This window comes from Chiloscyllium plagiosum, chromosome 6 (assembly GCF_004010195.1).
Source record: "Chiloscyllium plagiosum isolate BGI_BamShark_2017 chromosome 6, ASM401019v2, whole genome shotgun sequence".
NCBI classification, from domain to species: Eukaryota; Metazoa; Chordata; class Chondrichthyes; order Orectolobiformes; family Hemiscylliidae; genus Chiloscyllium; species Chiloscyllium plagiosum.
The window spans coordinates 18,245,374-18,268,828 of NC_057715.1; the positions used below are offsets into that span (position 1 = coordinate 18,245,374).

At 42.1% G+C, this 23,455-nt stretch overlaps 1 pseudogene; it reads right to left on the reverse strand.

Moving 5' to 3' along the window:
* LOC122551035 overlaps window positions 1-14,190 on the reverse strand; it is a 59,018-nt pseudogene extending 44,828 nt beyond the window's left edge.
* Window positions 14,191-23,455: the final 9,265 nt, after the last annotated feature.

The window sequence follows — 23,455 nt, forward strand, 5'->3', positions numbered from 1 at the left end:
CACCTGTTCCCTGGATGCTGCCTGACCTGCTGCGCTTTTCCAGCAACACATTTTCAGCTCTGATCTCCATACTCCGACCTATCACCCTCACCTTGACCTCTTTCCACCTATCACATTTCCAACTCCCCTCCTCCAAGTCCCTCCTCCCTACCTTTTATCTTCTCCTGCTGAACACTCTCTGCTCATTCCTGAAGAAGGGCCTGTGCCCGAAACGTCGAATCTCCTGTTCCCTGGATGCTGCCTGACCTGCTGTGCTGTTCCAGCAATAAAGTTTCAACTTTGATCTCCAGCATCTGCAGACCTCACTTTCTCCTCTATCTCATACCCTGCAGGCAAGGATGCCCTGAGGCATAGTACATTGGCAAGACCGAGCAGAGTCTACGGCAATGGATGAATGGGCACCGCACAACAATCACCAGACAGGAGTGTTCCCTCCCAGTTGGAGAACACTTCAGCGGTCTGGGACATTTGACCTTGGACCTTCAGGTGACCATCCTCCAAGGTGGACTTTGGAACAGGCAACAACGCAAAGTGGCCGAGCAGAGGCTGATAGCCAAGGTCGGTACCAATGGGATGGCCTCAAACGGCACCTAGGGTTCATGTCACATTACAGGTGACCCCACTGCACTATACACTCTTTCACACACACGCACTCAAGTGCGCATGCACACACACGCACAAACACACTCCTACAGACCCACACACTTATGCAGACCCTCTCTCATATACAAGCTCTCTCTCATACACTCACATGTACATCTCCCGCACTCAGATCTACACACGTACCCTCTCACAGACTTATACACCATTACACTCACACACGCACACTCTCGTACAGATACTCACACCCCCACATGCACACCCACATGCACACACTCATTCTGTCCACACTGCATAAACACACACATAAGTTTGTGGGGTGAATTTGTACTTGCATCATTACATTTTATTTTGCTCAAAAACTGCATAAATCTTTGTAAGGTTCTGTAAATCCCACTTTAGAAATAGAATCAGTCTGTCCTTACATTGGACACAGTTCGACCTTAACCTCACACCTTCAATGCATTATCTGAGCTGAGATGGCACCTTGTTAAAGCTATCTTGACAATGTAACTTTTAAAAAAGTTCTGGGATTTACATATGAAGGAACCGAAACTAATGTGATCATTCTAACAAATGAAAGACTTAAGCTAAATTTGTTCAATATTACGTTCTATGACACTGCAATCCTGTTGCTATAAATTCTGTGTCTTATGATTCTGCTCCACAACCACCTGATGAAGGAGCAGCACTTCAAAACCTAGTGCTTCCCAATAAACCTGTTGGACTATAACCTGGTGTTGTGTGATTTTCAACTTTGTCCACCCAGTCCAACACCAGCACTTCCTAATCATACCTTATATAAAAAAGTCTTGGAACTAAAGGCCAGACTTCTCTGACCACTTGGATCCATGACAGCTCATAAACCGACAGCCACGTTCTGACAACTCACCAGAATGAAAGACCCTATACCCATCATGTTAGACAAACGTAAATTGCAGGATTCCATGCAAAGAATGCATGAAACACTATATAAGGCAAGCAGGCAGACAATTAGCAATCCGTACTCATGAACATCAACGAACCACCAAACACCCCAACCAGCTGTCCCTAGTAGCCACACACACAGGTGACAAGGACCACAAATTCGATTGGGACAACACAATGATCATAGAGCAACCTAAACAGAGGACAACCAGAGAATTTCTAGAAACATGGCACTCAGCCAGACTCCATCAGCAAATACATTGACCTAGACCCAACATACTGGCCACTACAATGAAAAACCGGAAACAACAGGAACTGAACGAAATAAATTCCAGAAGACACAGCACAGCACTGTTTCACAGGAGGCTCCAAAGCAATGAAGCTATCACCTGGACAGGGGATGAAACATCTGCAAATCAACTTCCCAGCTTGGAATTCCTTTATTTTGATCATTAGGACATTCCTGACAATTGACTCTAAAAGAATTTAACGCTTGATGATATCTTTCTAATGTTCCTGTAATTATGGATGATAAGCTGAACATGTAAATTAATCTATTCCCAAACTATTCAGTATTTCTTGAATATTTCTAACTTATAGCTTAAGCTTGATCTGAATGTACTTCCTTAGGTAATGCATAAAATTGAGCTAACGTTTTACTACTATAACTGTCATAACTTTCCCAACAGTACTGCTTCTGGAAATGTTGTTGAAACACCAATAATTATTTAAAAGATACTGCTTCCTCCTTCTGGTTTTAGGTAAATGTCCTGCACAAACTATTAAAACCCTGTTAAACCCTTCTTCAAACGATTATTATCAGAGTTAGGAGTGCAGGTTCAGTTGATAATTGAAGCTTCCCCACAATCTGAAACATATAGTATCCCTCTTAAAATTTAACCATATTCTTATGGCACCCAGACTAATAAAAATGTATTTGTATTTTGGCTTCCTGATGCCTAAGTGATCTGTTATTGGATTTTCATGAGCCACTCCTAACATTTTGTTGATAATTAGATGCAACTGCCAACCCATGCGTTACTGCCCTTTCCTTGTTGGCTGGCATTTGAGGTTGTCTCCACCTCCTCATTGGCATTTTCGACTGATTTGATAGGAGTGGGTGGGCTGAGTTCCTTAACCCAGGCAGTCAGCATCACCGAGAGAAAAGGGCAATTTGAAGATACAAAGACAGGCAGTCAGCATCACTGTTCGTGAGGTATGGATCCAGAAACAGAGTTTTTGCTGAGGTTTGTCCTCAGGCAGCTCTGTGATGTGGGACTCTGTGCTGTATTGGCTGTTCACCGGGATGCACACCAAGACAAACATTGACTGCACCTGGAGAACCATGAACTCGGTGTGTCCGCAACATTGTGGCCTTCCAGAACAAGGAGTTGACCTTGACTGGGTGTTGGAGACTGGCACATTCCAAGGTCCAGAGCTACGTGCTGAGGAATGCACGAAAGCTTGGGGCAGCTGCTGCCAAGGTGCAGTGGGGAAAGACCATCATGTAAGGTCTTCCTGCTGATGTTAAATGACCGTCCGTGTGCCTCAAATGTATGTAAATATAGTAATGCATGTGTAAGAGAGGGCTTTTGGTTTTTTTGGATCGAGTCAAACTCCGATGTTTGTTTGTTTCCTTATTATACCACTGTACAATACTTGTGACTCAGTATATATATACAAAGATTTTGACATGCATAACATACATTTTTTAAATAAATAAAATCTGTAATGGACCTATGTGGGATTCAACAATAGTGGTAGCAAGGTTAAAAGCAACACTGAGAGTGGACATGTCCCAGAATCAGACAAACCAGCAGTGGAGCTGTGTGATAATTGGGAGCGGCGACAGTGAAGTTTTTAGGAGCAGTGAGACAGTGAGTCTATAATCAAGGATGGGATAACTGTACCCCTTGAAAAGTTCGTTTAATTAGGGAGATCCAGCATGGATTCATGATAGGTAGGTCATGTCTGACAAGCCTCATGGGGGTTTTTTTTTGAAGAAGTGACTAAAGATGTCTATGGATGTTATTTATATTTTTTTTGAAGAAGTGACTAAAGATGTCTATGGATGTTATTTATATGGGTTTCCTGAAAGCATTTGATAAAGTCCCTCATACGTGACTGTTAATTATGGTAAACCCCACTGAAATGAGAGCAAATTACTGATTTGGCTGGGAAATTGGTTGAGTGGAAGGTGACAGAAAGTAGGGATATTGGGTAGGAACTCAAATTGGCAGGATGTGATCAGTGGTATCCCACAACAATCTGTGTTAGAGCCTGAATTATTCACATTATTTATGAACAACTTGGACAATAGCAGAGAAAGTCATTTTTCAAATTTGCTGGTTAATCAAAGTTAGGAATTGTAGACAGTGTAGATGATAACATAAAATTACAAAGGAATATTGAATGAGGTTAGTGCAGGAGAGAGAGAGAGAGAGAGAGAGAGAAAGAAACTGACACCACCGTGAAACTGCGCAGTTACTGCCTTTGCTGTTTGAATTCATGTATCACTGGACGATAGTGAGGAAAGAGATCAATCTGAGACTGGTACAGTTGAGAAAAGAAGCGAGTCAAACAGTCAGGGCAGGCAAGGACAAGGTAGGACTAATAAATTAAACTGCATTTATTTCAATGAAAGGGGCCTAACAGGAAAGGCAGATGAACTCAGGGCATGGTTAGGAACATGGGACTGGGATATCATAGCAATTACAGAAACATGGCTCAGGGATGGGCAGGACTGGCAGCTTAATGTTCCAGGATACAAATGCTACAGGAAGGATAGAAAGGGAGGCAAAAGAGGAAGGGGAGTGGCGTTTTTGATTAGGGATAGCATTACAGCTGTACTGAGGGAGGATATTCCCAGAAATGCATCCAGGTAAGTTATTTGGGTGGAACTAAGAAATAAGAAACAGATGATCACCTTATTGGGATTGTATTATAAACCCCCTAATGGTCAGAGGGAAATTGAGAATCAAACTTGTAAGGAGATCTCAGCTATCTGTAAGAATAATAAGCTGATTATGGTAGCAGATTTTAATTTTCCAAATATAGACTGGGACTGCCATAGTGTTAAAGGCTTAGATGGAGAGGAATTTGTTAAGTGTGTACAAGAAAATTTTCTGATTCGGTATGTGAATGTACCTACTAGAGAAGGTGCAAAACTTGGCCTACTGTTAGGAAATAATGCAGGGCAGGTGACTGAGGTGTCAGTGGGGGAGCACTTTGGGACCAGTGACCATAATTCTATTAGATTTAAAATAGTGATGGAAAAGGATAGACCGGATCTAAAAGTTGAAGTTCTAAATTGGAAAAAGGCCAATTTTGACAGTATTAGACAAGAACAAGGTGGCACAGTGGCTCAGTGTTTAGCACTGCTGCCTCACAGCACCAGGGTCCCAGGTTCGATTCCAGCCTCAGGCAACTGTCTGTGTGGAGTTTGCACATTCTCCCGATGGGTTTCCTCAGGGTGCTCTGGTTTCCTCCCACAGTCCAAAGATGTGCATGTCGGATGAATTGGCTATGCTAACTTGCCCATAGTGTTAGGTGCATTAGTCAGAGGGAAATGGGTCTGGGTGGGTTACTCCTTGGAGTGTCGGTGTGGACTGGTTGGGCCAAAGGGCCTGTTTCCACACTGTAGGGAATCTAATCTAATCTAATGTAAAAACTTTCAAAAGCTAATTGGGGGCAGATGTTCGCAAGTAAAGCGACGACTGGAAAATGAGAAGCCTTCAGAAATGAGATAACGGGAATCCAGAGAAAGAATATTCCTGTTAGGATGAAAGGAAAGGCTGGTAGGTATAGGGAATGCTGGATGACTAAAGAAATTGGGGGTTTGGTTAAGAAAAAGAAGGAAGCATATGTCAGGTATAGACAGGATAGATCGAGTGAATCCTTAGAAGAGTATAAAGACAGTAGGAGTATAGTTAAGAGGGAAATCAGGAGGGCAACAAGGGGACATGAGATAGCTATGGCAAATAGAATTAAGGAGAATCCAAAGGGTTTTTACAAATACATTAAGGAGAAAAGGGTAACTAAGGAAAGAATAGAGCCCCTCAAAGATCAGCAAGGTGGCCTTTGTGTGGAGCCCCAGAAAATGGGGGAGATACTAAATGAGTATTTTGCATCAGTGTTTACTGTGGAAAAGGATATGGAAGATATAGAAAGTAGGGAAATAGTTGGTGACACCTTGCAAAATGTCCATATTACAGAGGAGGAAGTGTTGGATGTCTTGAAATTCATAAAGGTGGATAAATCCCCAGGACCTGATCAGGTGTACCCCAGATCTCCGTGGGAAGCTAGAGAAGTGATTGCTGGGCCTCTTGCTGAGATATTTGTATCATCGATAGTCACAGGTGAGGTGCCGGAAGACTGGAGGTTGGCTAACGTGGTGCCACTGTTTAAGAAGAGTGGTAAGGACAAGCCAGGGAACTATAGATCGGTGAGCCTGATGTCAGTGGTGGACAAATTGGTGGAGGGAACCCTAAGGGACAGGATGTACATGTATTTGGAAAGGCAAGGACTGATTAGGGAGAGTCAACATGGCTTTGTGCAAGGGAAATCATGTCTCACAAACTTGATTGAGTTTTTTGAAGAAGTAACAAAGAGGATTGATGAGGGCAGAGCAGTAGACGTGATCTATATGGACTTCAGTAAGGCATTCGACAAGGTTTCCCATGGGAGACTGATTAGCAAGGTTAGGTCTCATGGAATACAGGGAGAACTAGCCAGTTGGATACAGAACTGGCTCAAAGGTAGAAGACAGAGTATTGTGGTGGAGGGTTGTTTTTCAGACTGGAGGCCTGTGACCAGTGGGGTGCCACAAGGATTGGTGCTGGGTCCTCTACTTTTTGTCATTTATATAAATGATTTTGATGCGAGCATAAGAGGTATGGTTAGTACGTTTGCAGTAAGATGACACCAAAATTGGAGGTGTAATGGAATGCGAAGAGGGTTACCTCAGACTACAACAGAATCTTGAAACGTTGGGCCAATGGGCTGAGAAGTGGCAGATGGAGTTTAATTCAGATAAATGCGATGAGCTGCATTTTGGGTAAGCAAATCTTAGCAGGACTCATGCACTTAATGGTAAGGTCCTAGGGAGTGTTGCTGAACAAAGAGACCTTGGAGTGCACGTTCATAGCTCCTTGAAAGTGGAGTCGCAGGTGGACAGGATAGTGAAGAAGGCATTTGGTATGCTTTCCTTTATTGGTCAGAGTATTGAGTACAGCAGTTGGGAGGTCATGTTGCGGCTGTACAGGACATTGGTTAGGCCACTGTTGGAATATTGCATGCAATTCTGGTCTCCTTCTTACTGGAAAGATGTTGTGAAACTTGAAAGGGTCAGAAACGATTTACAAGGATGTTGCCAGGGTTGGAGGATTTGAGCTATAAGGTGTGGCTGAACAGGCTGGGACTGTTGTCCCTGGAGTGTCAGAGGCTGAGGGGTGACCTTATAGAGGTTTATAAAATCATGAGGGGCACGGATAGAGTAAATAGACAAGGTCTTTTCCCTGGGGTGGGGGAGTCCAGAACTAGAGGGCATAGGTTTAGTGTGAGAGGGGAAAGATATAAAAGAGTCTTAAGGGGCAACTTTTTCACACAGAGGGTGGTACAAATATGGAATGAGCTGCCAGAGGAAGTGGTGGAGGCTGGTACAATTGCAACATTTAAAAGGCAATTTAGATATGTATATGAATAGGAAGGGTTTGGAGGATTATGGGCTGGGTGCTGGCAGGTGGGACTAGATTGGGTTGGGACATCTGGTCGGCATGGACTCTGTGACTCAATGTAGAGGTCTGGAGGACAAGGATGCAGAAACAACCTGCAGTTATACAAAACCCTGGTTAGACCTGACTTGGAGTACTGTGAACAGATCTGAGAAGCACTTCTTAGGAAGGTTATATTGGCCTTCAAGGGAATACAATGTAGGTTTACAAGTATGATGTCTGGACTTTAGGGATTAAGCTATGAGGAGAAATCAGACAAAATAGGCCTGTTTTCCCTTGAATTTAAAAAAATTAATGGATGATCTGATTGATGAAGATCTTAACAGAAAAAGACTGGTTGGGAATTCTAGAACCAGGGGCATAGTCTGAAAATTAGAACCAGATGTTCAGGAGAGATATTAGAAAGCACATTGGTAGATATTTGGAGCTCTTTTCCATAAACGAAAGTGAATGCTAGATCAATAGTTAATTTTAAATCTGTGATAGATTTTTTTTGTTAAACATAGGTCTAAAGGAATCTGGGCCAAAGGCAGAAATGTGGAATTAGGACACAGATCAGCCATGATATAATCGAATGGTGCAGCAGGCTTCAGAGGCTGAATAGCGCACCTCTGTTCCTATCTTCCCATGTTCCCGTGTTGCTCTGGATGATGTCCCAGGAGCAAATGAGCCAACGGCAAAGCAACTTTAACAAAATCAAAGGGTGATATCGCAAGAGAGCAAGTAGGTAGCTGTTAGGTATTTTGCTTTGTCTCTTGGCGACTGGATGTTGGTTTAAGTTAAGAACATAAAATCCTTAACATAGATAATTAATATTTTAGAACTGCAAAACTTAACTTCTTTGCTTGATAGAATTAAGGAGTTGTGGTTGCTTATTTGGCATAAAATGAATAAAATAATTTTCTAGTCTATATTTAAGTGAGGGTAGGGGTAACATAAAACCCTTAGTTTTAGTATTCGATTTAGTATTTATTTTCTATTCTATTTATATCTGCAGAGGCCAGGCTGGTACACCACGTGGGAAATCTGAGACGCCATTGGCAGTCTGGATGACCATGTGTGCAGGAGGTGTAGCAACTCAAGTTCTGGGCTTTGGAACCTGAGCGGCTGTTGAGGGCACAAAAGTGCCATCATGAGGCTGATTTGTGGATAGCACATTTGAAGATGTGTTCATCTCCTCCCCAACGTTCCCTCCTCCACCTCAACCCATCCCAGTAGTAGCATAGTAAATAATGAGGAGGATATCCATAAACAGCAAAAGGATATCAACAGACTGGTCAGGCAGACAGAGCATTGGCAAATGAAATTCAATCCTGAAAAGTGTGAGGTAATGCAGTTGGGGAGAGCTAATATGGTAAGTAATTACAGTATGGATGGTATTGTCCAGCAAAGAACTGGCGATCGGGGGACCTTGATGTGCTAATCCATGCATTCCTGAAGTTAGCAGAGCAGGCAGTTAAAAATGCATTTAAGGCATCCGTTACAAGAGTGTTAGGCTATGCAATTCGTATTGTTCCGAAATTGCTTATGTTTTTCTACTATTAAGGAAGGAACACCCCTAACTCTGATCTTGTTTCTGAGAGTATAAAATCTCTGCCTATTTCTAATCCCACAACACAATGTTATAGTCCCAACAGGTTTACTTGGAAGGACAAGCTTTCGAAGCACTGCTCCTTCGTCAGGTAGCTGGTGGAGCAGGATCAGGGAACACAGAATGTATAGCAAAAGATCAGTGTCATAAAACTTAAGTCATCTCGGGAATGTGACTTGAAAGGAGTTCTGGGATTTACATATTAATGAATTGAAATCTGCAACCCATTCTAAAAGATGAAAGACTTAACAGCAATCTAGGTTTGTTCAATATATCACATCAGTTATTTGACACTATGATCTTTTGCTATAAATTCTGTGTCCTATGATCCTGCCCCACTAGCTTCCTAAAGAAGGAGCAGCACTCCGAAAGCTTGTACTTCCAAATAAATCTGTTGGACTATAACCTGGTGTTGTGTGATTTTTAATTTTGTCCATCCCAGTCCAACACCAGCACCTCCACATTATTTCTAATTCAGCGAAGCAAAGGATTGGCTCAAATAGAAGTACTGGTGTGTCCACATCACTAATGGACAGAATAGAGGCCATACAAGGGTTTGTAGAATTGCTTAACTAAGGTCTTTCAATAGAAAAGTCAGAGACCTTTTGATGTACAGAAGGATCTTGGGGTTCAAGTCTATAGTTCCCTGAAAGTGGCCACACAATAGATAGGGTAGCAAAGAAGCCGTATGGCATGCTTGTCTTTATTAGTCAGGGAATGGAGTACAAGAGTCAGGATGTCATATTGCAGCTTTATCAGTCTCTGGATAGGCCACACTTAGACTATTGTGTTCAATTCTGGCCTTCACATTACAGGAAGGATTTGGAGGCTTTGAAGAGGGTGCAGAAGAGGTTAATCAGGATGCTGTCTGGATTAGAGGATGTGAGCTATTACGAGAGGGTGGTAAAACTCAAATTGTTTTCTCTGGAATGGAGGAGGCTGAGGGGAGACTTGCTAGAAATCTATAAAATTATGAGGTGCATAGATAGGGTTGACGGTCGGAATCTTTTTCCCAGAGTTGAAATGTCTAATACAAGAAGGCATGCATTTAAGGCGAGGGGAGAAAAGTTCAAAAGAGATATGAGGGGCTGGTTTTTTACACAGAGAGTGGTCGGAGTTTGGAATGTGCGCTGGAATGGTAGAGGCAGTGTTCGGGGTGTTTAAGGGACCTTTAGATAAGAACATGAATATGCAAGGAATGGAGGGATGTAGACCATGGACAGGCAGAAAGGATCAGATTAATTTGGTAACATGTTCGGCACAACATCGTGGGCCGAAGGGCCCATTCCTGTGCTGTACTGTTCTATGTTCTACGTTCAATGAGACCACAAAGTGACCTTGAAGTGTTCCTGTCGATCAACACCAAACCAGGAGCGTTTATCAGTGTTGAGACATAGGATATAAAAGCAGGAATCCAGGCAAGCTGACAATACTCACAAGACCAGTTGCAAACCCTAGGGGACTAGATTGATATCATTTTAAAATTGCATAGTGTTGGAACAGAAAATCAAAGTCTAGAGGGATGAAGCTGTGAATATTGTTTAGAAAAAAATAAGTAGGACATGTTTGGGATGGCATCAGGAGAAACTGAAAGGAATCAAAGTGTGCACAGATCAAATTTGCCACATAGTCATACAGCATGGAAACAAACTCTTCAGTCCAATTAATCTACACTGACCATGTTCCCAAACTAAACTAGTCCCACTTGCCTGCATTTGGCCCATATCTCTCCAAACATTTCCTATTTGTGAACTTATCCAAATATATTTTAAACATTGTATCTGTACCTGTATCCATCACTTCCTCTGACAGTTCATTCCACACACAAACGACTCCACATAAAAAAGTTCCCCCCTCATATCCTTTTTAAAACTTTCACCTCTCACCTTAAAAATATGCCCCCTGGTTTTGAACTTCCCAATTTTAATGGAATACAAAAGAATTTGCAACAACTTCTGTGCTTGAAATCACTGATCACACATCTTTCTTTGTTTGTTGTAAATACTACAAATATCTGATTTTGTTTCTTTCTCATAGTTTTAAATTTTAATGATTGACTGCAGGGAAAAGCTCGTGAGCTTTGAGTATTATCCTCTGAACAACTTAACAGTCAGCATACTGCTGTTCTGACATACTGATGCACACATTCATAGCTGTCCTGTCAAGACTCTCCGTAATATCTTATGGCCATTACATCTTCACAATGATCTTTTCAAATAAGATGAAATAACTTCCAAATCTATCCTCTGTAAATTGAGTCACTAAATGAAGATTTTTATTTAAATCAAATACTTCAGTAGAATTAGAATCAGCCTCTATACTAATATTTCTTCTCTCTTCCTTATCTTTACACTTTTCTTCAGTCAAGTCATGTTCTGATTTCTCTCTCAGGCTCGAGTTCAAACCTTTGCTTTTTCATTTCTCTTTCTTACCAACTTTTTGTATTTGCCATTGTTCTTGCTCTTGTTTTTTCTGTCTGCTTTCCCTTTTACATTTCCTTTTTCCCCTCCAATTCAACTTTTTCATTTGAAATGGAACCTTAGATATGATGCACCAATGTTCGGGTTTCTCTCCCTTTCATTCTAAATGCTGAGTAATCATTTTAATCATAGTGTCCTTCTAAAAGTCTGATTTTAATTCTACCTTCAATTTTTCTGCTAAATGATCTCATTTGTTACATCTTTTCAGCCCACAAAAGTCTTAGCAACAGTCAACGTTATTTTGAAATTCCAATCTGTGCAATTTACTTCACAGCATCACATGCTCCTATGCTCATTTTGTTAAGGGTTCATAAATTCCCCTTCAATTCAAGTAGTTTTGATCCCTGATGAACCGTCACATTTTTATGACCCAACTAAATACTGGACAAGTCAGATCCCAGAATGAAGTCTGGCTTGTTAGATCCGAACTTTTGTTTCTTTTTGACTATGGAGGTCAGTTACTGAATACATTCATAAAAGGCTGCCTGTATACTTTCAAAGCAAAGATTAAACGTTTATTAACAAGGAAAGAAGCATAAACTATATTACACTAGATAAAAAAGATCGGAAAATCAAAACCCTAGAAAAATAATTCAACTTCACACTATTCCTTTTATCCCAACAATATTCTTACAAACACCCAAATCCCAAAACAAGGAGTCACCACCATTTCAACACAAAAGCTTCTTGTTCAGGCTGGCAGAGCTGTAACCAACAAATTTCTGTGCATCAACTGGTCGCTATTTTCTTAATCAGGTATCCCGCCCTGAGATAACTAAAATAAGCTAAACTAAACTCACTACTAATTGACTTCAACCAAACCCAGAAGCTCCCTAAACACTGTTTCCAGCAGGTTTCGTGCAGGATTTCTCACGAGAGAGCCTAACAACTCCACTTCTACACATATACACAGACTCACTGACTTTCTGGATTGCTCTGTCTCTGCATCACTAGACTCTGTCATTAGGCAACAGCCCAAGTTTTCCTCTGAATGTTTTGCTTTAATGCACTAATAACACCAAGCTGCTCAAGTCAAGATTGTAAAACATCTTTAAAATGAATGTAAACAATAGGCTTATGGGCCCTTCTTCACTAAATCCAAAGGAATACCCTAAAATGAAACAAAATGGTTTCTCTCACCTTCTTAACACACAAAATACAAAACATAAACTTAACCTTAAAGATATGCATTGTTTTTAATACTATTACTCTGAAAAAGATGAAAACGTGGCATCAAAGAGAAGCACAGGTAATAAGCTTAAAAAGAAGGATGGGGTATGGGGGGGGATGGAGTATGGTGCCCATGCAGCCAGGAAGGTAAAACAGCTGCAGTCAAACATTTGTAGTGTCCTGGAGTGTTAGATTTTAAACCTGAGTTCCAACTGTTTAGTTGTTGTCTTGTTCCTTCAGCAATTGTATTGAATTGAATTTATTGTCACGTGTACTGAGGCACAGTGAAAAGCTTTGTCTTGCGAGCAATACAGGCAGATCACGGAGTTAAATAGCATAGATAAGTAAATAATAGGTAAACAGCAGCAAAAACAAAAACACAGGTACAGGCAAATGTTAAGAGTTTTTGAGTCCATTCAATATTCTAACAACAGTAGGGTAGAAACTGTTGTGAAACCGGCTGGTGCGTGTGTTCAGGCTTCTGTACCTTCTCCCCAATGGTAGAGGTTGTAGAAAAACATTGCCAGGGTGGGATGGATCTTTGAGAATGCTGACAGCCTTTCCTTGACAGCAGGCCTGGTAGATGGATTCTATAGATGGGAGGTTGGCCTTTATGACTCTCTGGGCCGAGTTCACCACTCTCTGTAACCGTCTCCGATCTTGAATGGTACAGTTGCCATATCAGGTAGTGATACATCCAGACAGAATGTTCTCGATGGCGCACCTATAAAAGTTGGCAAGGGTATTCGCCGACATGCCAAATTTCCTCAGCTGCCTGAGGAAGAAGAGATGTTGTAACCAGTGCGTACACATGAAGAGTTTAAGAAAGGTTGTAGTGGATGACCACTCACAGGAGCTTGACACTCTCCACTCATTCCACCTCTGTGCTTCCTCAGTATGCAGTCCTCCATACACTTGCTGATAAAGTCTGTGATGGTGGTGGTGTACTCGTCCAAGGTACCTGCGGACTGTTTGAACATGGCCCAATTAGCTGATTCCAGACAGCACCGAGTTGATCCTCTGCCTCCTCCAACCAGCACTGGACCTGTATCCACGAGGGGGTCTCCTGTTTGAGCTTTTGCCTGTAAGCCAGGAGAAGAAACACGGCATTGTGGTCAGCGTTCCTGAAATGAGGGCAGGGATGGAGTGGTAGCATCTTTCACAGTGGTGTAGCAGTGGTCTAAAATGTTCGGGCCCCTGGTGGGACAGGTAATGTTCTGGGAGTACTTGGGCAACATCTTCCTTGATTGGCTTGTTTGAAGTCACCATTTACAATAAACAGGCCCTTGGGGTGTTCTGTCTCGAGTGTGTTAGTGATGGAGTACAGCACATGCAGAGCTTCCTCATCCTTTGCTTATGGCGGTATGTACACAGCCCTTAGTATAGCAGTGGTAAATTCCCGTGGTAGATAGAAGGGGTGGCATTTGATGATGAGGAATTCAAGGTTTGGGGAGCAATGGCTGCCCAGGGTTGCAATGTCTGTTCACCACAAATTGTTGATTAAAAAGCAAACCCCTCCACCCTTTGTCTTACCTGAGGACACTGTACGGTCCATACGATGGATGGAAAAACCATCAGCCTGAAGTGCGCAGACAGGAATGGGTGTGTTGAGCCAGGTTTCTGTGAAGCAGACTGCACAGCAGTCCCGCAGTTCATGCTGGAAGCTGAGCCGTGATCTGAGTTCGTCCATCTTGTTCTCCAGAGATTGTACATTTGCTTGGAGTAAGCTAGGCAGATTTCGCATGCAGAGTGGTGCTGGAAAAGCACAGCAGGTCAGGCAGCATCTGAGGAGCAGGAAAATCGACGTTTCAGGCAAAAGCCCTTCATCAGGAATCATCCTGATGAAGGGCTTTTGCCCAAAACATCGATTTTCCTGCTCCTCGGATGCTGCCTGACCTGCTGTGCTTTTCCAGCACCACTCTGATCTAAACTGTGGTTTCCAGCATCTACAGTCCTCACATTTGCCCTAGATTTTGCATGCAGATTGCTTCTTTTTTGATTTCAAATGCTTAATGACCTTCAACCCCGTCCATAAACCTTTGAATTGCTGATCAGCGACCTCTGAACTGTCCTGAGTGACATATTGAAAAGCTTTCAATAAGCCCCTCCCTGATTGCTGGTAAAATTGAATCTTGCCACCTAGTACTCTGGAACCGAGTGTGTTCTGAATGTTACATTTCGCAGCAAATGTTGACCTTCTCAGTACAAGAAAAAAATACAATGAAAGGATTTTATCCCAGGTGCAAAACATCAAAAATTGAAGGATATTTTGATTGGAATGTGGGAAGAAGTTAGCATTGACCATATAGGTCTGTTTCTGAGCAATTCCATATAACATAACACTATTAGTCTGGAGATAGGTTAGGTCGTTGACAGTTGTATGAAATTCTCCTGCTACAGCTATTTTGTTGCTCAACCATGTAATGAGAAATGATCTGGAAGATGAGTTATGATTGTGTACTCTGATGGACTTGTTCAGTGGGTACAGCCGGTCCACAAACAGAGAGCAAAATAAATCATAAAATACAAATAAATTCCAAAAATCCTTCTCAGCTTCATCGACTCTAATCTATTTTTAAGCAAAACAATGGAAATACGTTTACAGCCACTGGCTGTTCAAAATGTTCTGGCTTTCACTGCATCACTACTGGAAAAAAAATCAACAATTATATATCAAAAACAGGAGTAATTCACTCCATTTGTCTCCACTGGATTTATTGAGTCATAGAGATGTACAGCACGGAGACAGACCCTTCGGTCCAACCCGTCCATGCCGATCAGATATCCCAACCCAATCTAGTCCCACCTGCCAGCACCCGGCCCATATCCCTCCAAACACTTCCTATTCATATACCCATCCAAATGCCTCTTAAATGTTGCAATTGTACCAGCCTCTGAAGATTTTCAGTTAACATAGCACGTTTCATGACCAAATGTTCCCTCAAAGAGTTTTACAATCAATAGAATACTTCTGAGATATCGTCACTCTTGCAAAGTAGGAAATGTAATAGTCATTTTGTACACTGGAATATCCCACAAGCAGAAATGCAAGACTGACTAGTTGGTTTGTCTTTGTGATATTGATGTAGAGTTTGCATTGCATATAGACAGGGTGGTTAAAAAGGCATTTGGCATGTTTGCCTTCATTACTCAGTCGTTTGAGTATAGGAGTTGGAAAGTCATGTTGTGGTTGTAGAGGATATTGGTGAGGCCTCTTCTGGAATACTGTGTCCAGTTTTGGTCATTCTGTTATGAAGGATATTATTACACTGGGGAGGTTCAGAAGAGATTTACCAGGATGTTGCCAGGTATGGAAGGTTTGAGTGATAAAGAAAGGCTTGATAGGCTGGGACCTTTTTCACTGGAGTGTAGGAGGTTGAGAGGCGACTTGGTAAAAGTTTATAAAATAATGAGAGGTATTTGGATGGCACGGTGGCTCAGTGGTTAGCACTGCAGTCTCACAGGGGCCAGGGACCTGGCTGCAATTCCTGCCTCAGATAACTATCTGTGTGGAGTTTGCGCATTCTCCCTGGGTATTCATGGTTTTTTTTCCTACAATCCAAAAGATGTGCAGGTCAGGTGAATTGGCTGTGCTAAATTGCCAAGTCAGGGATTAATGTAAGGTAGGGGAATGGGTCTGCGTGGGTTACTCTTCAGAGGGTTGATGTGGACTTGTTGGGCTGAAGGGCCTGTTTCCATAGTGTGGGGAGTCTAATCTAGATAGAGTTAATGGCAGTTATCTTTTCCCTAGGATGGGGGATTTCAAGATCAGGAGGCACGTTTTTAAGGTGAGAGGAGAGAGATTTAAAAAAGACATGAGGGGCAAATGTTTTACACAGAGTGTGGAATGAACTTCCTCACAAAATGGTGGATGTGGGCACAATTACAACGTTTAAAAGACATTTGGATAAGTACATGAATAGGAAAGGTTTGGAGGGATATGGGACAGAAGCAGGCAGGTGAGACTAGTTTTGCATGGGATTATGTTCAGAATGGACTGGTTGGGCCAAAGGGTCTGTTTCTGTGCTGTATGATTCTATGAATATTGACCATCACGCTGGGGAGAGCACACCCAGTCTTCTACAACAAGTGTTCATAGAATCTTTTACATTGACTTGAAAAGGCAGACAGCTTCTTTGCCAAAACAGTGCAGCAGTCCTTGTGTCGCTTGGAAAGTCTGCTTGATTTTAGTTCTGGATAGGCATTTCATCTTATGACTTCTGATTCAAAGATTTAAGCAATGGTTGACAATCAGAGAGGATTGTTTCACTTTCACTCTGGAGCCGCACATGTTTTCTTTTCAAGTATTTTTCCAACCTGTTGAAGATGGGTTAAACTTTAAACTCAGTGATTGGATAGCATTCTGAGGTGAGGAGCAGTTAATGGCTGGCGTGTGTTACTTGATTGGCTGTTGTGTATACATCACCACAAGTTATCTGTAATTTGGCAACTTATTAAGAAATCTTACAGAAAATCATGTACTGAAACAATAATTCAAGCTTTATTGCATGTGGCAACTAAATATAAGATTCTTTAAGTAAGCAAGTATAAGCCTGTGATCTAACCTAGCTATTACCCGATCAATGGTGAAATCTGGCCAGGACTTCAACCAGTGCTCGTCTGTCACTGAGAGGTGGGGGTTTTGATCCTTGTGCTTTGTTGTTCTTCAAAGTTGTGCTGTTGAGTTGTTCTAGTGTTTGATTCTTATGTGGATTTTCGTCCTTCGGTCTCTGAAGTGATATACTGATGATATTTTAGAAAGGCTTTTCGTCCAAATTACTGCAAGCCTGCAGCTTGCCTTCTTATCAAAAGTAATTTCTTTGTTTCTTGTTGCATTTGGCCTTACCGGCCTTTCCTGTGATTGACTCCTTAAATTCGTCTGTAAGGCAATCAGTTGTCCTTGTGCCATACATATCTAGTCTATCAGGCAGATGTCAAAGCAGTTTTGTTCACTCCCTCGTTTCCCAGATGTGGCTAATTACTTTCAATTCCTGCATAAGTGTCCTTGTCTTTTTTATATGTAACAGTTTATCTTTTTTTGATCCATTCAGTCCATGAACAGTTATTAAAGTTCTGAAATTTACAGTATCACATGATCAATTAATTGTAGGTTATCTGTCTCCGTAATGGTATTGATTGGATGGGATGTGGGATTATAGAGAAAAAAACAGAATCAAAGAAGATGAGAAAAAGGAAGAAAATCAAACTAAAATAGCACCATGCTGTGTGAATGTTGTTTGGTTGGCAAATTCAGACCTCAACTGAATAGAAAATGACACGTGACATAATCACAGAGTCAGTGAAATAACCGAGATGAATTGTTAGTCGTTACAATTCCTGACAAGAGTTTGATTTTGTACATTCAGCCCCAGCTGAGCGTTCAAATGAAATATTTTGATTCAATTTCAAAGGAAACAATACACATTAAAAAAAAACTGAGGCAGTAGGATAATGGTGTGAAATGTTCAAACTTGCAAAATTGTTTTGACTGATATAATCTTAAGTCCATCCAAACACTCTACAGACTCTATCCTAATTCATACCAAGTCCTGTTCACCAATCACCTTTGTCCTGTACTCACCAAACTACCTTCTTTTCAAATCCCTCCATTGACTGTTGCTCCCTCTATCTGTAATCTCTTCCAGTCCCACACCCACTGAGATGTCTGTGCTCCTCTAAGCCTCTTGCACAATCACAATTGTCATTGCTCAACCAATGGTGACAGTGCCTTTAGTCATTAAGGCCCTAATCTTTGTCATTGCCTTTTTCGAAGGATGGACAATAACTGCTGCCTTGCACCTCCCAAAGAATGAATAAAAAAAGTTTTCCTTGAGCCTCTCAAAATCTCTGCCTTTGTTTGCTCCATTCAGTCACTACTCAAAACCTACCTTTTTGATTAACTATTCTAATATCTCCTTATGTGGCTCAGAGGCATTTTTTGATAGTGTTCCTAGAATGTCTTATTACATTAAAATAAGATAGACAAATGCATGGAGATTTTGTGGTGTAGTGTGATTATCTCTGTCTCTGAACCAGAAGCTCTTGGTTCAAGTCCCATTCTAAGTCTTGAAGGTCAAGGGGAAGGTGTATTAATAAAGCAACCAAAAAGTTATTTCCACTTGCAAATCCTTCCAACACAGGCCAATGATAAGCGTGAGAAAGACTTCTGGTCAGCCATGCTCTGGATAGATGTTGGAGTATCTACCATGATTAACAAAGGATCCAGGCCCCTTACAATATGCGTAGAAAAGTGTTGCTATAATACTCCAGACTACTTGGGGGTCATAGAAGAAGGTAAATATATGTTGTTGCTTTTTCACGCAAAAAATGTACAACAGTTGGAACTGCTGGTGAAGTCCAACAGGCAACAAGCTGAAATGTTTTCACAGCAGGTCAGAGGTTGGGAATCCTGCAGCAAGTAACTCCCCTCTTTGATTCCCCAAAACCTGTCTACCATTCACCACGCACAAGTCAGGAATCTGATGGAATACTTGCCACTTGCCTGGGTGAGTGCAACTCCAAGAACACTCAAGAAGCTTGACACTATCCAGGACAAAGCAGCCTGCATGATTGATGCAACATGCACATGAGTCCACTCCCTCCAATGCCCTTGTTCCATTGATGCAATGTTCCATTGACATCTGCAAGATGTACTGCAGAGGTTCTCTAAGGTTTCTTAAACAGCACCTTCTAAACCCACACCCACTACCATATAGAAGGGCAAAGGAAACAGATATATGGAAATACCACCAGTTGCAAGTTCCCCTCCAAACCATTCACCATCCAGACTTGGAAACAATCTCTGTTCCTTCATTGTCACTGGGTCAAGATCCTCTAGGCAAAAAGGTCACCTTCTCAATGGCAACTATATATGTGCAATCAGTGCTAGTCCAGCCAGTGATGCTCCATTCCATGAATGAACAAAATGATGATGGAGACACAGGGAATACTAGTTTTATTTTTTAAACAATTTGGTATGAGTATCTTTTCAAAACTCTTCAAAGTTGTTCACGCACTTGCAGATATCATTATATGCAAACGAATTGGTGGAGTTACAGAAATTTTAAGATGCAGAAAGCAAGGTGTTTAGTTTTATTTTTAACATCCTACATGAGACTCCACAAAAGCCAGACAGATCTGTCTTCTGCTGGAAGAGAAGGAAGAAGAGAAAATCTTAATGGTGTGAGATTTAAAATTCTGTACAATAGTAGGAGAAAGACTTTTGATTGATTCTAATACACAAAGAAATGAAAGCAACCCTTGTAAATGAATCCTCATTCATATGAGGTTTTGCAGGGTTGTTACACTGTGTCTAAGAATTTCACTGAGTGATTTTCATACTGCGTTCTGCAGTTCAGTCCAGGGACAGAGTGAGTTCCTCTGCATGTTTGATTTACAGTGTATCTCAACCTGGGATTAAAGTATTGAGGCTACACGCATATTTCAAAACTCTGCTTCGTTTATGATCAGCAGCAGCTTTAAATGGGTCATGTGGTGTCTGTTGGGACTATTCATTATCACTGAGTACATTTATTTTATCTTTGAGTGGGATTTGGGGGTCACTGACAAGTTAGCATTTGTTGCACATTCCTAATTCTCTTGAACTGCTTGACTGAATGAACCAGGCCATTTCAGAGAGTAGTTAAGAGTTAATTACATTTCTGTGGGTCGAGAGTCACCTATAGGTTACATCAGAGGCAGATTTCCTTCCCTCAGGAACATTAGTAAACTGGATGCATTTTTACAATAATTAGCAAAGGTTGCTGATGGGCTAGCTGTTAATTCTAGAATTTTTGTTATTGAATTCAAATGTCATCATCTGTCACAGTGTGATTCAAACCCATGCCCCTTGGACATTCTCCCAAGCTGGGGCTTATCAATTGAATGACATCACCACTACCCAGAAAGTGCCAGATTTGTGGGGTTCAGTGCAATAACATCTGTCAGACCTGGGTTGACCCATCCCTTGCCCTCTTCATCACCATACTACAAGATACTGGGATGTGGCGGCACAGCTGCCTCACAACGCCAGGGACTCAGGTTCGATTCCAACCTCGGGCGACCGTTTGTGTGGAGTTTGCACATTCTCCCTGTGTCTGTGTGGGTTTCCTCTTGGTGCTTCAGTTCCCTCCCACAGTCCGAAGATGAGCAGGTCAGGTGGATTGGCCATGGTGAATTACCCCATGGTATCCAGGCAAGTGTAGACTGGGTGGATTAGTCATGATAAATATGGAATTACGGGGATAGAGTGGGATGCCCTTCAGAGGGTTGGTGCAGACTTGATGAGCCAAATGGCCTCTTTCCTGTACGGATTCTATGATAATGATTTGGAGAGATGCCCGATAACGATTCAGGCATCATGGTGGCTCAGTGGTTAGTACTGCAGCCTCACAGCTCCAGGGTCCCAGGTTCGATTCCAGCCTCGAGCGATTGTCTGAGTGGAGTTTGCACATTCTCCCCGTATCTGATTGGGTTTCTTCTGGGTGCTCTGGTTTCCTCCCACAGTCCAAAGATGTACAGGTCAGGTGGATTGGCCTGCTAAGTTGTCCCATAGTGTTAGCTGCATTAGTCAGAGGGAAATAGGTCTGGGTGGGATAGTCTCCGGAGAGTGGGTGTACACTTGTTGGGTCAAATGGCCTGTTTCCACACTGTAGGGAATCTAATTTAACGTATCTAGCTTCCTTTCAAATGTATCTAAAATTCACCTTAGCTATTCTTTAAAGTAATGACTTCCACAATCTCACAATCAAGGGGCCAGGGTGTGTGCAGAAAACTGGCAGCAGTCTGCAGTAAGGGTAAAACAAAAACTGGTCAACGATCCTCCCTGTCCATTGATCCTGGTCATCAGTCGCAAGAAGCTCTATTTTCTGTACATGGGACCAGTCTGGCCAATTCTTCCCTCTTGCGCTGTAGCGATTACCCATGGTATCGTTATTTAATCTGAAAGCTAATGATGGACTAGGGTCACGATGAGATGATGTACAGACTGCTGGATGAAGAGGAGAAAATAAAACTACTTAACGTTGCCTCATCTTGATGGCCATCTTTGTGTGCAGCTGGATCACTGTGTGAAGACACGCAGTATACGAAGACCAAGTGTCACGGCTGAGGGTCCACCTGTCCTTGGGTTTTGTGAAGGATTGCGCTGGTCAGATTGCTGCAAAAGATTCCCAGTAGTTGCACCATGCTGTCCCAGGCATCAGAATGTGAAATCTTGAGGGCCTGTGGGAAAGGAGACGGGAGATCTTGTCAGTGGGTTCCCCAAGCATAATGCTGAAATTATTTGGCCGAATGTATCATCACCAAAATTTACAAACAAGGATCAAGACATAGTTTGGCTGGCGAGGAGCATTTTCTTTCCTATCAGATCCTTTCTACATGACCAGAGAATCCACCCCCCCAACCTCCCACCCCCATTCTCTGCTCTTGAGGTGGCTGTGGTGGGGAAGGGACTGTTGTCCTCCTCTTTGTGAAATGTGCCTTTATAAAAAAGGACTGGACAGAGTTGCAGTGTCTTTTTTTTGTGAATATACCCACCTCCCACCAAGGCTCATGTTCCACCGCTCTCAGTATTGCCTGCAACATTTTGCCTAACTCACTCTCATCCACCTCAACACTCAACTCTATTAACAATACATGTCCTCTGTGCTGCCTAATTGCTTGCTTGGGAGATTTACTCACCCACAACAAGAGTAACAGCTCTGTCACCCACTCTCATCTCTTTTAATATCTGCGTCTTTCTAATTACAGAAGGAAACAGCCCACTGTAGGGCAGAAAGACTCGATAGACTAGAATGCACAAAGAACTATTTAGGCTCAGGTACAAGCTGAAGAAGTGGGTCTGGGTGACTGCTAATATGACACCCAGTGCAGTTCAGCTTTTATCTTCTTTCTGACCTTATGTGAGAGAAGCTGTGAAATCATTCTTAGTGTGAATGGACACACCAAATTAGCAGTTGGTTTAAGGGGTGATGTTATGAGTCTAATGCAACTTTCCCAGATCGGGTTTTGAAAGATTCCTCTTGAACTTATTTGCGCTGTCTTGTACGTTCAACTTATCACATTGCAGATAGATGCAAGTCAATGTAAGTTCCACAGCTCAATAAGGAAGATACCTGACTATAGCTGACATATATGACTTCAGCCATTGCAATTTGCTTGCCAATGTTATATAAACTTGTGAGCTCACTGCTTGGTGTATGAATTGCTGATCATTATGAAGACTGCTGCCTCCCTTCTCTTTAAGCATAGGCAACGACATGGCCCGCTTAATATAGTGTGGCAGAGGAAACTTGTGGTCTCATGTGCAGAGTCTCTTGGAGGTGACATGATATGGTTTAGCAGAAAGCAAGGACTGCAGATGCTGGAGAGCAGAGTCGAGAATATGAAACGTTCTTCCTCCAGCCGTTGGGTGGTAACGATTTGGCAATGGAGGAGGCCCAGGACCTGCATGTCCTTGATGGACTGGGAGGGGGAGTTGAAGTGTTCAACCATGGAGCGGTGGTGTTGGTGGGTGCAGGTGTCCCAGAGATGTTCTCTGAAACCATCCGCAAGAAGGCATCCTGTCTCCCTGATTTAGAGGAGACCACACTGAGTGCAACAGACGCAGTAGATGACATTGGTACTTTATTCAATGTATGATTTATTCAATGTTACCAACTCATTATAGGTTGTACAGCTATGACAGACAGCATTACAGGAACCTTATGGAGGGCTAGATGTTAGGTCTCATGCCTGTAAGATCCTAAGCTGTTCAGCCACAAACCGTAGTGGCTGATGTTATGACTTTCTTCAGTATTAACGCTTTTGGATCCACATATATCTTACCTGCTCCCCCAGCACTTTTTCCTCATTCTTAACATTATGTATTTGTGCATTTAATTATATCTACCACTACCTCAACTCCCCTCTGACTTTACAAATTTAGGCTTAACGATTCTCCCGGAACATGTTCT